The following is an 11,425-nucleotide window of genomic DNA, read 5'->3' on the forward strand; positions in this document are numbered from 1 at the left end:
ATATACCTAGACAAGACTATAATTCAAAAAGATACATGTACCGCAATGTTCATTGCAGCACTATTTACGATAGCCAGGACATGGAAGCAATCTAAATGTCCATCGACAGATGAATGGATAAAGAAGATGTGATTGATATATATACATATAATACACACACATACACACACACAAGAATATCAGCCATAAAAAAGAATGAAATAATGCCATTTGCAGACACATGGGTGGAGGACCTAGAGATTATCCTACTAAGTGAAGTCAGACAGAGAAAGACAAAAATCATATGATATTGCTTATATGTGGAATCTAAAATATGATACAAATCAACATGTCTATGTAAGAAAAACAGACTCACAGACATAGCGAACAGACTTGTGGTTGCCAAGGGGGTGAGGGTTGGTAGAGGGATGGAGTGGGAGGCTGGGGTTAGCAGATGGAAGCTTTTACATACGGAATGGAAAAACAACAAGGTCCTACTGTAGAGCACAGGGAACTACATTCAATATCCTATGATAAACCATAATGGAAAAGAATATGAAAGAGAATATATATATGTATAACTGAGTCAGTTTGCTGGACAGCAGAAATTAAGACAACATTGTAAATCAGCTCTACTTCGATAAAATTAAAAAAAAATGAAAGCACCCTTCGGAGCCTGAGTGATTGAGTTGTGGTGAACACATCCTCGTGTTAACCAGAATTAGCAGTAAGTTGTTCCAGGGCTGCAACATTGACTGAGGTTTCAAAACCAAAACATTTCCCAAGAAACTATGCAGATTATTATTAGTAGAGTCTTTAAATTCCTTCTTAGAAACTGGTAGTGAATGAATCCTAAATATATAAATAGTAGAAACCAAAACAGGACAACCCCTCACTGGCGTTTATTTTTTTCTTTTTCTTTTTCTTTTTTTTTTTGCGGTACGCGGGCCTCTCACTGTTGTGGCCTCTCCCGTTGCGGAGCACAGGCTCCGGACGTGCAGGCTCAGCGGCCATGGCTCACGGGCCCAGCCGCTCCGCGGCATGTGGGATCTTCCCGGACCGGGGCACGAACCCGTGTCCCCTGCATCGGCAGGCGGACTCCCAACCACTGCGCCACCAGGGAAGCCCCCATTGGCGTTTATTTTAAACCCACTCCAGACGTGAGATTTCCACACGCCCTCCAGGCTCTGCGTGAGGCGAGTGGACCTCCCCTCGGCTGCGCTGTTTTAGTCGGGGAGTAAAATTAACCCCCCTTCCTCCCAGCTCCTCTCCCCGCTTCCTGCCCTGCCCCCCAAGTCTCTTCAGGAATCCTTTGTAGTTGTACCTAATTTTCTCGGGGCTTGTAAACCTTTCTCTCTGTTCTATTTCTTTGGCTGCATCTGTCTTGCCCTGGTGGCGCCAGCAGGTACAGGTCATAATGCGGACATATGCAGACCAAGCTGCCGTCTGCATTCAGGGGCAGAAGTGGGACAGCAGGACTCCCGCCCAGGCCCACCCCTGGTGGCTGTTCCATCTCCTGCTCTGCTGGCTCAGAGGACCAATCCCACGGCCACCACCAGAGCTCACACCCCGGGATCCTGCACCCTCTGCCTGGTGCCTGGGCCCCGAGCGTGCCCCCCTTCCTAAGAGCCTGTCCTTTCTTCCTTCTGGGTGTGTGTGTGTGTATGTGTGTGTGTGCGTGGTCTTCCTTCTCTTCCCCGGTCCTCATGAACTCTCTTCCACTTCTGGGTCCCATTCCCTTCCACCACCCTCTTTCCCACCTTTCCTTACGTCATATTATGGGAAACCTCAAACACATTCAAAAGTGGACCAGACAGTAACAGAACTCTCGTGTTCCCATGGCCTGGGTTTAACGGTGTGAACACACAGCCCCTGGTGTTTTATCTGTTCTCCTTTCAACTCCCTGCCAAGCCATCGCTTTGAAGCAAATCCCAGATACTATATCATTTCATCCCCAAATGTTTCAGCATGTATCTCTAAGGATTCTTTTAGAAAAACATAACCATCATACTATTATCACACCAAAGCCAATGAGCAATTCCTTAAAATCATTACATCTCCCTTACTGTCTAATAATTTTTTTAACAGATTGTTTAAAATGAAGACCCAAGTAAGGTCCACACATTGCAAATGGTAGATGTTTCCTAGGTCACTTTTCATTTACCCTCCCCGGGAACATGCACACGCACACGCACACACATACACACACACACCCCGTCCCCTGATGTCTCTGTTGCTTAGGACCTGTGTCACTCTTCCTGCGGCCTCCTGGAGCTGGGCTTTGTGGCTCACACCTCGCACTCTCCTTGGACACCCCCTCTGCCCTGCAACTGTGTGCTCAGAGTCTATGGTTACCTGCAGGAGGCGCTGTCCTGGGGGCATTGATTGTGGATTAGGAGCGGAGAAAGGGCACATCGTGAGTGCCCGCCTAGGGTGTCGGGGGCTTGCCCTGCAGGTGGGGTCCTTAGGGTGAGGTCCTTCTCTCCAGGTCCCGGGGGAATGTCCTCTGAGGTCTGTGCCGCTGTGACCAAGGATCTTGAGCCTGGGGCAGCACCTCTGGTCCTGAAAGACGGGCTCTCGCCAGGCCACGGGCCCCAGCAGTGGCATCTGAGGATGCTTCCGGGGAGCTAGCTGCCAGGGCCTCCCTCCTTTGGGCCTGACCTGGTTTTCTTCGATGGAGCCAATGCCCGGTTTTAAGACAGGCTGGGACCTGGGACCTGGGACCCTCTGCTGCAGTGCTTGCACCTGGACAAACGTCTCCTCCAGCAACAAAATACAAAGAAACCATAAAGCACTAAAAACAGCTGCGTGCATGCACAGTTGGGGCAAATTATGGACAAGAAGATACAAAAAGACCAAAAACCCAACTGCCACTTCTGAAGAGCCGGGAGCAAAAGCAGGGCACTGCGCATGCCCCCTGCACACGACACCACCAAAGGGGGCGGGCAGACCACCTAAGCCACACCTCCGGCCCGACCCCCAGACCTACCCCTCCCCTCACCAGCTCGTCACCCCACCCAACTAGGGGAGCAAGTGAGCAAGGGAACCTGTTGTTTGTTCTCACTACCACCGCCCCCCCCCCGCCCCGGCCTCTGCTGCAGCAGGGGCCCCAATAAAGCCTTGCTTGAATTTCTTCTCTGGCCTCTTGTCAATTTCTATTGATTAAGGAGGCCAAGATCACTGGTTGGTAATGGTTGACATTTTTGCGAATTTTATCTCTTTTTTCTCTCCTCCTTTCTTTCCCACCTCCGGGCGGGCCAAGGAGCCACTGTTCTTCTATCTGCCCTTTCCGCCTGCATTGCTTTTATGAAAGTCTCCACCCACAGTCAGACCCCAGGAGTGTAAAGGGATTTTAGACAATTCAAGGTGATCGTCATGCTGCAGAATCCCAGTTTGGAAATTCAGAAATCTACACCCACCCGTCCCTGCTGAAGCACCTAAATCCACTCCTGAAATTTTGCTACTAAGGGAAAAGTCATTCATGAGAAATTTGTTCTCATCAATTTTAGTGGGAAAAAAAAATCACGATGTATTTTCTCCTAATCTGAGATACTTCAACCGTTTTCACAGGTAGAAAACTCTGTCAATTGTACAATGAAAATAAGTACATACAAGTAATAACGCATGAAGGTATATAAATCTGGTTTGGACATAGAATGTAAGGTAACAAAGGTCTTTTCTGAACTCACCAAAGGACCAAAAGGGGTCGAGGGAAGGAGGCTGGGAGGGAATCATGCCTTATAAGTTCGTCCTTCTTGCTTCATGTTTTCTTCACTAAGTTTTCAACCTTTGGGCTCACAATTACTTTGCTCTCAAGGTGCACTTCAAGGAGTATACAGATAAACATCATTAGGGAGAAATAAAGGCTGAGCACACGGGTTCTTGGAGATGTGGGAATCGCGCAGTGGCAACGAGAGCCGAGAGTCATAGGACGCGTTGCTCTGCATCTTCCTGGCCGGGTGTACTCGCCCGGTACACGGGGTTCGTGCAAACGTGATGAACAATTCAAATCTGTGCCATACGGTCTTTGACGAGACGCTGTCATGTTGGTTAAACGGCTGACGTGTTTTTGCCTGCCTGGAGGTCAAAATATCACCGATTTCAACATATTTATTTAGTGTGCTGTTGGCTAAAAGTTACTGCACTGGAAAAAACAACAATGACAACAAGCTATCGTCCAAAATGTGGTTTGAGAGCCACTATGTTGCAGAGTTAATTCAACCATCATGATCGAGAAAAGGCGGTGGTTACCTGGGGCTTTCTCCTGGATTTCCTTCTGCAGCCGATGCTAATTTCCTCCCAGGCACCTGGACTAGGGTGAAGGTTAGCTTCTCAGAAAGCCAAGAGGGACAGCCCACTGATACTCGAAAAAAGTCTTACCGACACAGTACTCACCTGCCCCTCAGGGGATCAGAGTTAAAAAGTGCTTTGAATTATCAATACTCTGAATAACGTGGACGAATCTCGCAAAACGTGCTGAGTGAGAGAAGCCAGACACAGCAGATGACACACTCCAATCGTAGGGAATTGACAGCAGGCAAACCGCAGAGATAGAAATCAGAATGTGTTCCCTGGGGGTCGGGAGAGGAGCTGACAGGAAAAAGGCTTAAAGGAATGTTCTGGGATCAAGGAAATGTTTTACATCTTGTTTTGGGTGGTGCTTACACAGATGGATGCAATTGTCAAAATTCATCAAAATCAACGTCCACGATCCGTGCATTTTTATGGTAGGTTTAAAAAGTTTGAAATACTGTAAATGAAAAAAAAAAAGAATTCAAGGGTACTTGACATTAAATTGTTATTAAATACATCTTTGAATAAACTTTATAGGCTTTGGGGTTGGAAGGCCTGGGTTTGAATTCCAGTTCCACAACTCCCAGCTGTAGGATGCTGGGCAAGTTAATGAACCCTTTTGAGCCTCATTTTTCTCACCTATAAACCAGCGGCGAAAACAGCCCTCAGCTCATAAAGGTTTGTGAACACTGGATAGACTAAAGCCCGCAAAGCTCTCAGTCACTGATGAACAAGAATTACGTTCCTCTGCCTCCCTGAGCATTCTAAGGACCATCATGCCAGCCCTCCATCCATTTCATGTTGTCACCATGCACACTGTTCCCGGATTTCACCTGCAGCCAATCCTGTCATCCTCCAGAGGCTCTCCTGGGCCCCTGTGGTCCCAGAGGTGAAGAGGCAGAGAGGTGAAGGCCAGTCAGTGCCAGGGCCAAGGCTGGAACCCGATCCTGTCACCTGACTTCAGTTAACCCCTCGGTGGCCTGGAGCCTCCAGGGCCCGAGCCAGCGCCCACTTCTTGGCATCCCACAGTCGGTCAGAAATGAGGTTTGCAAAAAAAAAAAAACCTCAAACAAACAAAAAACCCCAAACCACCTGAAACGAACACAACAGGGTAAATCAACTATACTCCAATATTAAATAAAAATTAACCACCAAAAATGAGGTTTGCACGGCATCTTGGCTCCGTCTTGTGGGTGATGAGGTTGTACCAGGTGTTTCCATGCATCTTTATGAGCTCATTTGGGTTCATTTATCCAAAGACAATGTGTACTTTGGGTGAAGATGGTTAGCCTAGCTCCCCCCGCCCGCCCGCCCCCCTGCAACTGTTCGCTGGAGAGAATTTTGTGTTGTTTGGTTGGTAGCTTTTATTTTTTGAAAATATAGTAATTGCATATGGTTAAGATTCACACAGGGCTGTAGGTGGATGGTAAGACGTTTTCTTACCAGTTCTAACTTATAATACCCGGATCCCCTCCCTGGAAAGCAGCTGCTGTTAGTTTCTCGTGTGTCCTGCTAAAGACAGGAAGGCAGGGTGGTCGCTTAAACAGAAGCACCTGTGAAATAGCTGAAATAAATTTCACCAGGATTAATAACTTTGGGAAAAACCCCCGAATCTCTACTGATCCAGTGTTTCTACCGTGCCCTCTAACTCATTTTCTTTTCTCTTCCTCTTTAATTTTTTACATCAAAAACAATTTTTTTTTATTGGAGTATAGTTGATTTACAATGTTGTGTTCGTTTCAGGTGTATTTTTCTCTTCCTCCTTTTTTTTTTTTTTTTTTTTTTAGCGGTACGCGGGCCTCTCACTGTTGCGGCCTCTCCCGTTGCGGAGCACAGGCTCCGGACGCGCAGGCTCAGCGGCCACGGTTCACGGGCCCAGCCGCTCCGCGGCATGTGGGATCTTCCTGGACCGGGGCACGAACCCGTGTCCCCTGCATCGGCAGGCGGACCCCCAACCACTGCGCCACCAGGGAAGCCCCTTCTCTTTCTCTTTTAATTCAATTTTAACCCTTTCCTATTTCTGGGTTAAGAACACAGGAGAGGAACAAGGCGGGTGTTTTTCTTTCCAGCACGTAGACAGGCACACGTGGGGAGGGAGGCTACGTGACCTGCCCAGGTCCCAGCTCACCTGGTTCCAAGCCCATGCTCTCTACCTGTGCTTCCTTCTGGAGCGGAACGCGGCAGGGCAGTCACGCGACTGTTTCCCTTTAGGGGACAAATGTACACGGTGTCAGGCCGATTTGGTTCCTGGCAGGATGCACTTTGTCTTTTATCTCTAGTTCTCCTGCAGCTGGACATGGTTTACGGATGCAACACAGGCATACTGAGTGCATGAGTTCAACCTAAAAAAATACAGTTTGCTGTGCTGTGGGATATCCAGGTAACCATTTTCTGAGGGAAGCTGGAAATTGAGAGCTGATGTTTGTGAGAGATGCCAGGTGAGTGACGTCGAGGTCACCAGAAAGCACACGAGATGAGATTGTCACATGAGAGAGAAGGCGAGAAAACGGGGGCTCGGAGACATTCCGAGGGTGAAAGGCTGCCTTTGGGGTGGGGATCAAACCTGAGCTGAGAGGGAAGGGAAGCTCTGGAAGGAGGGTTAGAGCATGGAAGGCTCTGGAGGCCTGAAGATGGGCTGCTAGGGGATGCTGTTGGCTTTGATGATTAGTGAGTGGGTTTGAGTGAGAGGATTCAGGAAGGTGGCAGAAAGGAAGCCAGATTGTGTGTGTGTGTGTGCACGCGCACGCGTGTGAGAGGGGTCCACCTACTGTTCCATCTTGGTTTGGGTCTACTGCAGCTTTATGAGGTTGGGTTGGCCAGGTCTTTACTCTGAAGGCTGGCATTTCTCCCAAGAGCACCAGTGCCACCTAAGGAGGGCAACTCGAGTGAATCCACAGCAAAGAAAAAGGAAAGTAATATTTAATTTCATCCAGCCTGACACACCACTGGACACAAGGAATGTGTCTGCAATTCTGAATCGTAAACGTATGAATGCGTTATTTCATGGAATAGAGATGTGTTCTGGCCAAATTGGCTGTGAAGTGAATAAACATTATTTTTCTATTGAATTCAGCTACAAAATGACTAGAAATCTTCCCATGCGGATTGAAAAAAAACAAAGAAAGAAAGAAAGAAAAAAGCAGAAACCTGTTGCCAGAAGGAAGAAAAGAAGGGCTGTGGAGCTGGTTCCGTGGCTGAGTGGGTGGCAAGTTCTGTGGCTGGGTGGCTGGTTGTGTGGCTGGCTGGTTCTGTGGCTGGGTGGCTGGTTCAGTGGCCAGATTGGTGGCTGGTCCAGTGGCTGGCTGGTTGGTTCTGTGGCTGGCTGGCTGGCTGGCTGAGTGGCTGGTTCTGTGCTCTCCAGACTGACTGTGAGGATTCCTCTCACTTCCTCCTGCTTTGTTCTCCTTGTTTTCCTTTTGAGGGGCTTTCAGACCCGGTGGAGCTACATACAATATTTTGCTTTACCTGAGGTCCACTGAACATAAGGTTCAAGGATTCTGGTTGTATAAACCCAATAATTTCTTCCTTCTCTAACTGGTAAATCCACAACGATGCGTATCACGTTTCCTCAGGCTGGGAGGTGCTGCTTCTGCGCCTGGTTTTCACAGACACACAGATGTGGGTTGGAGACCCAGCTCTGCCACTTAGTAGTTACAGGAGTTTGGATCAATTTTTTAAAAATTTAATTAATTAATTAATTTTTGGCTGCATTGGGTCTTCGTTGCTGCATGCGGGCTATCTCTAGTTGCGGTGACCGGGGGGCTACTCTTTGTTGCGGTGTGCGGGCTTCTCACTGCGGTGGCTTCTCTTGTTGTGGAGCACAGGCTCTAGGCACGTGGGCTTCAGTAGTTGTGGCACGCGGGCTCAGTAGTTGTGTCTCGTGGGCTCTAGAGCGCAGGCTCAGTAGTTGTGGCGCACGGGCTTAGTTGCTCTGCGGCATGTGGGATCTTTCCGGACCAGGGCTCGAACCCATGTCCCCTGCATTGGCAGGAGGATTCTTAACCACCGCGCCACCAGGGAAGTCCAGGAGTTTGGATCTATTAAAATCCCGGTCACTTTCCACATCTGCATGATGAGGATAATATACGTCTCAGGGGATAATAGCAAGGATTAAATGAGATTATACGCACACATACATATATTTACACAGTGTGTTCCATGCTCTGGGCTGAAGGAGGGGTCGTCATTGTGGTGATGATAACGACAACGGTGATGATGATGATACAGAATCTTGTACCCATCGATCACTCTTTTTATTCATCAAACACAAAATTAAAATGAGCTGATGAAGGAGAAACAGAAGCCCTAAATGTTCTGCTACAGAAATCTACTTTTGTGGCCCAAAGGCACACAATTTTCACAGCTTTCTAGAATCTCAAGGCTTTCACACTAGTACTTCTAAAAGAATTTCACCTCCAGTCAGAAGACCAAGATTTAGAAAAGTCTACACATAAGAAGTGCTACCATACGCTTGAGACCCCTCACCTTCAGCAAGTGAGGCTGCAGCATGGGCTCCGCAGTTGTCTGAATTCTCTGGTCAGACTCACTAGATGCTCAGGACCGACTCTATATTCAGTAGTAGCCATAACAAGGGATGACATAATGCCATCTGCAGCAATGCAGTTGGACCTAGAGATTGTCATGCTAAGTGAAGTCAGACGGATACCATATAATATCGCTTACATGTGGAATCTAAAATAATGGTACAAATGAACTTATTTACAAAACAGAAAACAGTCTCACAGATGTAGAAAACAAACCTACATCTGTTTGTAGGGGGGAGGGGCAGGGAGGGATAAACTGGGAGATTGGGATTGATATATACACACTACTATATAAAAAATAACTAATAGGACCTACTGTAGAGCACAGGGAGCTCTGCTCAATATTGTGTAACAACCTATATGGGAAAAGAATCTAAAAAAGGTAGATATGTGTATATGTATAACGGATTCACTTTGCTGTACACCTGAAACTAACACTACATTGTGAATCAACTATATTCCAAAAAAAACCCCCCAAAACAAATAGTAGAGCAATGAATTAGTCTCCCTGCACTGAAAGGGCAGCAGGCCAGGGCCTGCACAGCTGGTTGTTTGGCGGCCTGAATCAGGCCTAAGTGTGCACTGAATCCCCTGGTCAGGTGAGGCCACTGATGTTGCTCTGCAGACGGGGGAAGCCACGGGCTGCGCTCTCCGTGTAAGGGCCCGTCTACACGGGGCGGGTGAATGGGCTCCGCAGCTGTCCACGTGCCCTGGTTAGGCGCCCTGGTCCGACAGGCTTAAGGCTGTATTCAGCGATACACAGGGCTGCACACTAGATTCTCTGCCTGGGTGCAGTGAGAGCCGCAGCTCTAAAACTGATAAAGCTCTTTGGTGTCTTCACTCCAGCCGCCCCGCCCCAAGTACCCTGGCTGAACAGGGCCACTGGCTTTGCTCAGCAAACCATTGGCTCTGTCTGCCCTTCTCTCGGCTTGAGCGCCACTGCGCCTCACGGCTTTCAGGGGTTTTTGTGGGCCCTACTGGTTAGATGGGGCCGGAAGACACTTTCCACAGTGGGTGTGGCTATGTCTCAGCTCCTTTGCCTGAGCAGGAGGGGGCGGGGCCTCCCCAGGCTACTTGTCAATTTCCACAACAGGCTTTCTGAGGAGGAGGGACCAGGAGTTGCCCTCCGCCTTGACTATGAATGGATTCCCCTGCCTGAGTGTAGCAGGCCCGGTACTGGCTTTGCCCTGGGGGAGCTCCGTTCTGCCCGCCTGCCTCTTGGCCTGAGCACCACTGGGCCGCACAGCTTCCAGGGGTTGCCACCAGCCCTTCTGGTCGGATGGGGCTGGGAGGCACTGTCCACGGCCCCTGGAGGGGCTGGAACTCAGCCCCTTGCCTGGGCGTGGGCAAAGAGGATCCGAACCAGGCAGATCTGCACCCTGCCGATTTCCGCGGTCAGAGCGCACCCCTGACCTGGTTCTGCGGTGAGCAAAGCCGCCGCCTGGGATGAGGGCTTGGGCCCTGCAGGTAGGAACTCGGTCCCCCAGATCCGGGAGCTGGTTCTTGCAAGCCCCTCCCCCATCCGCATCAGAGCCAGATTCCTCGTGGTTGAGCCCCCCGATCCCCCTGCAGTCCCTGTGGGCCGAGAGCAGAGTAGGGACCCCACTAAAGGACCCACCATGCTGCGGAGGCTGTTTGTCCATCCCGGGCTCTCTCTTCCCACTTGAGGAACCCAGGCTTGGGGCTGACCCCTCCTCGTGGAGCTGTGCTGGTCTGGGAGGGGCATGCGGGCAGCACATGGCCGCTTCTCTTACCTTCTTGGTCTCTGAGCCGCAGGAGTGGTTCAGCCTCACCCCATGTTCTGGGATTCTCTCAGTGCTGTCTTGTTCTTGACGAGTTGTGAGATGATCTCGTGAGGCGGAGGGAAGCCAGGAACGACCTATGTCACCATCTTGGGGACGTGACTCCTGCTTTGATTTTTAAATCCTAGTACTCGGGTGCTGTTGGCTGAGGAACATAGAGTCAGCTGTCCGTCTACAGGATGGAGACTGACACCGTCAAAGTTCATGGCGGGGCATCTTCATTTACACGTTTGCCAGTAGTTCCAAGCTGGAGGCTGAACAGGCCTCGAAGAATGTGATCATCTTGCTTCCAGGCAACCTCAGCAGAGGCAGGCTGGAGCGGGCGAGTGTGGCCCCTCTGGCCCTCTGTGCTGTCCTTGAGCTATAGATTAAGCAGGAGAATCTCGCCTGGTTTCTCAATGTGTCCAGGAGCCCCAGCTGTAAAGCACCTGTTACTTTTCTGTTGGATAGCTTGATAGAAGTTCTCAGAAAGCTCCTAAAATTTCCTACCAACCAGGATGTGACTGTCATCCTGAACTCTGACCTCCCATCTAATTAAGAGGGGTGAGTGGGAGGAGGGCATGACAGAGCAGGGATCAGGGGTCACATCAGCCCCAAAAGACACCAAGGTTATTGGGTAAGGTTTTTCTTAAAACTGAAAACCCTGACACTGGGAATTCTGGGGCAGCTGGGGTTACCCCCACTTGGAGTATGCGGACCTATAAGCAGGTAACAAGACAGACAGGTGCAGACAGAGAAAGACAAACATCACATGGTATCACTTATATGTGGAATCTAAAAAAATGATACAAATGAACTTATCTACAA

This window comes from Tursiops truncatus, chromosome 4 (genome assembly GCF_011762595.2).
Source record: "Tursiops truncatus isolate mTurTru1 chromosome 4, mTurTru1.mat.Y, whole genome shotgun sequence".
Taxonomy (NCBI): domain Eukaryota; kingdom Metazoa; phylum Chordata; class Mammalia; order Artiodactyla; family Delphinidae; genus Tursiops; species Tursiops truncatus.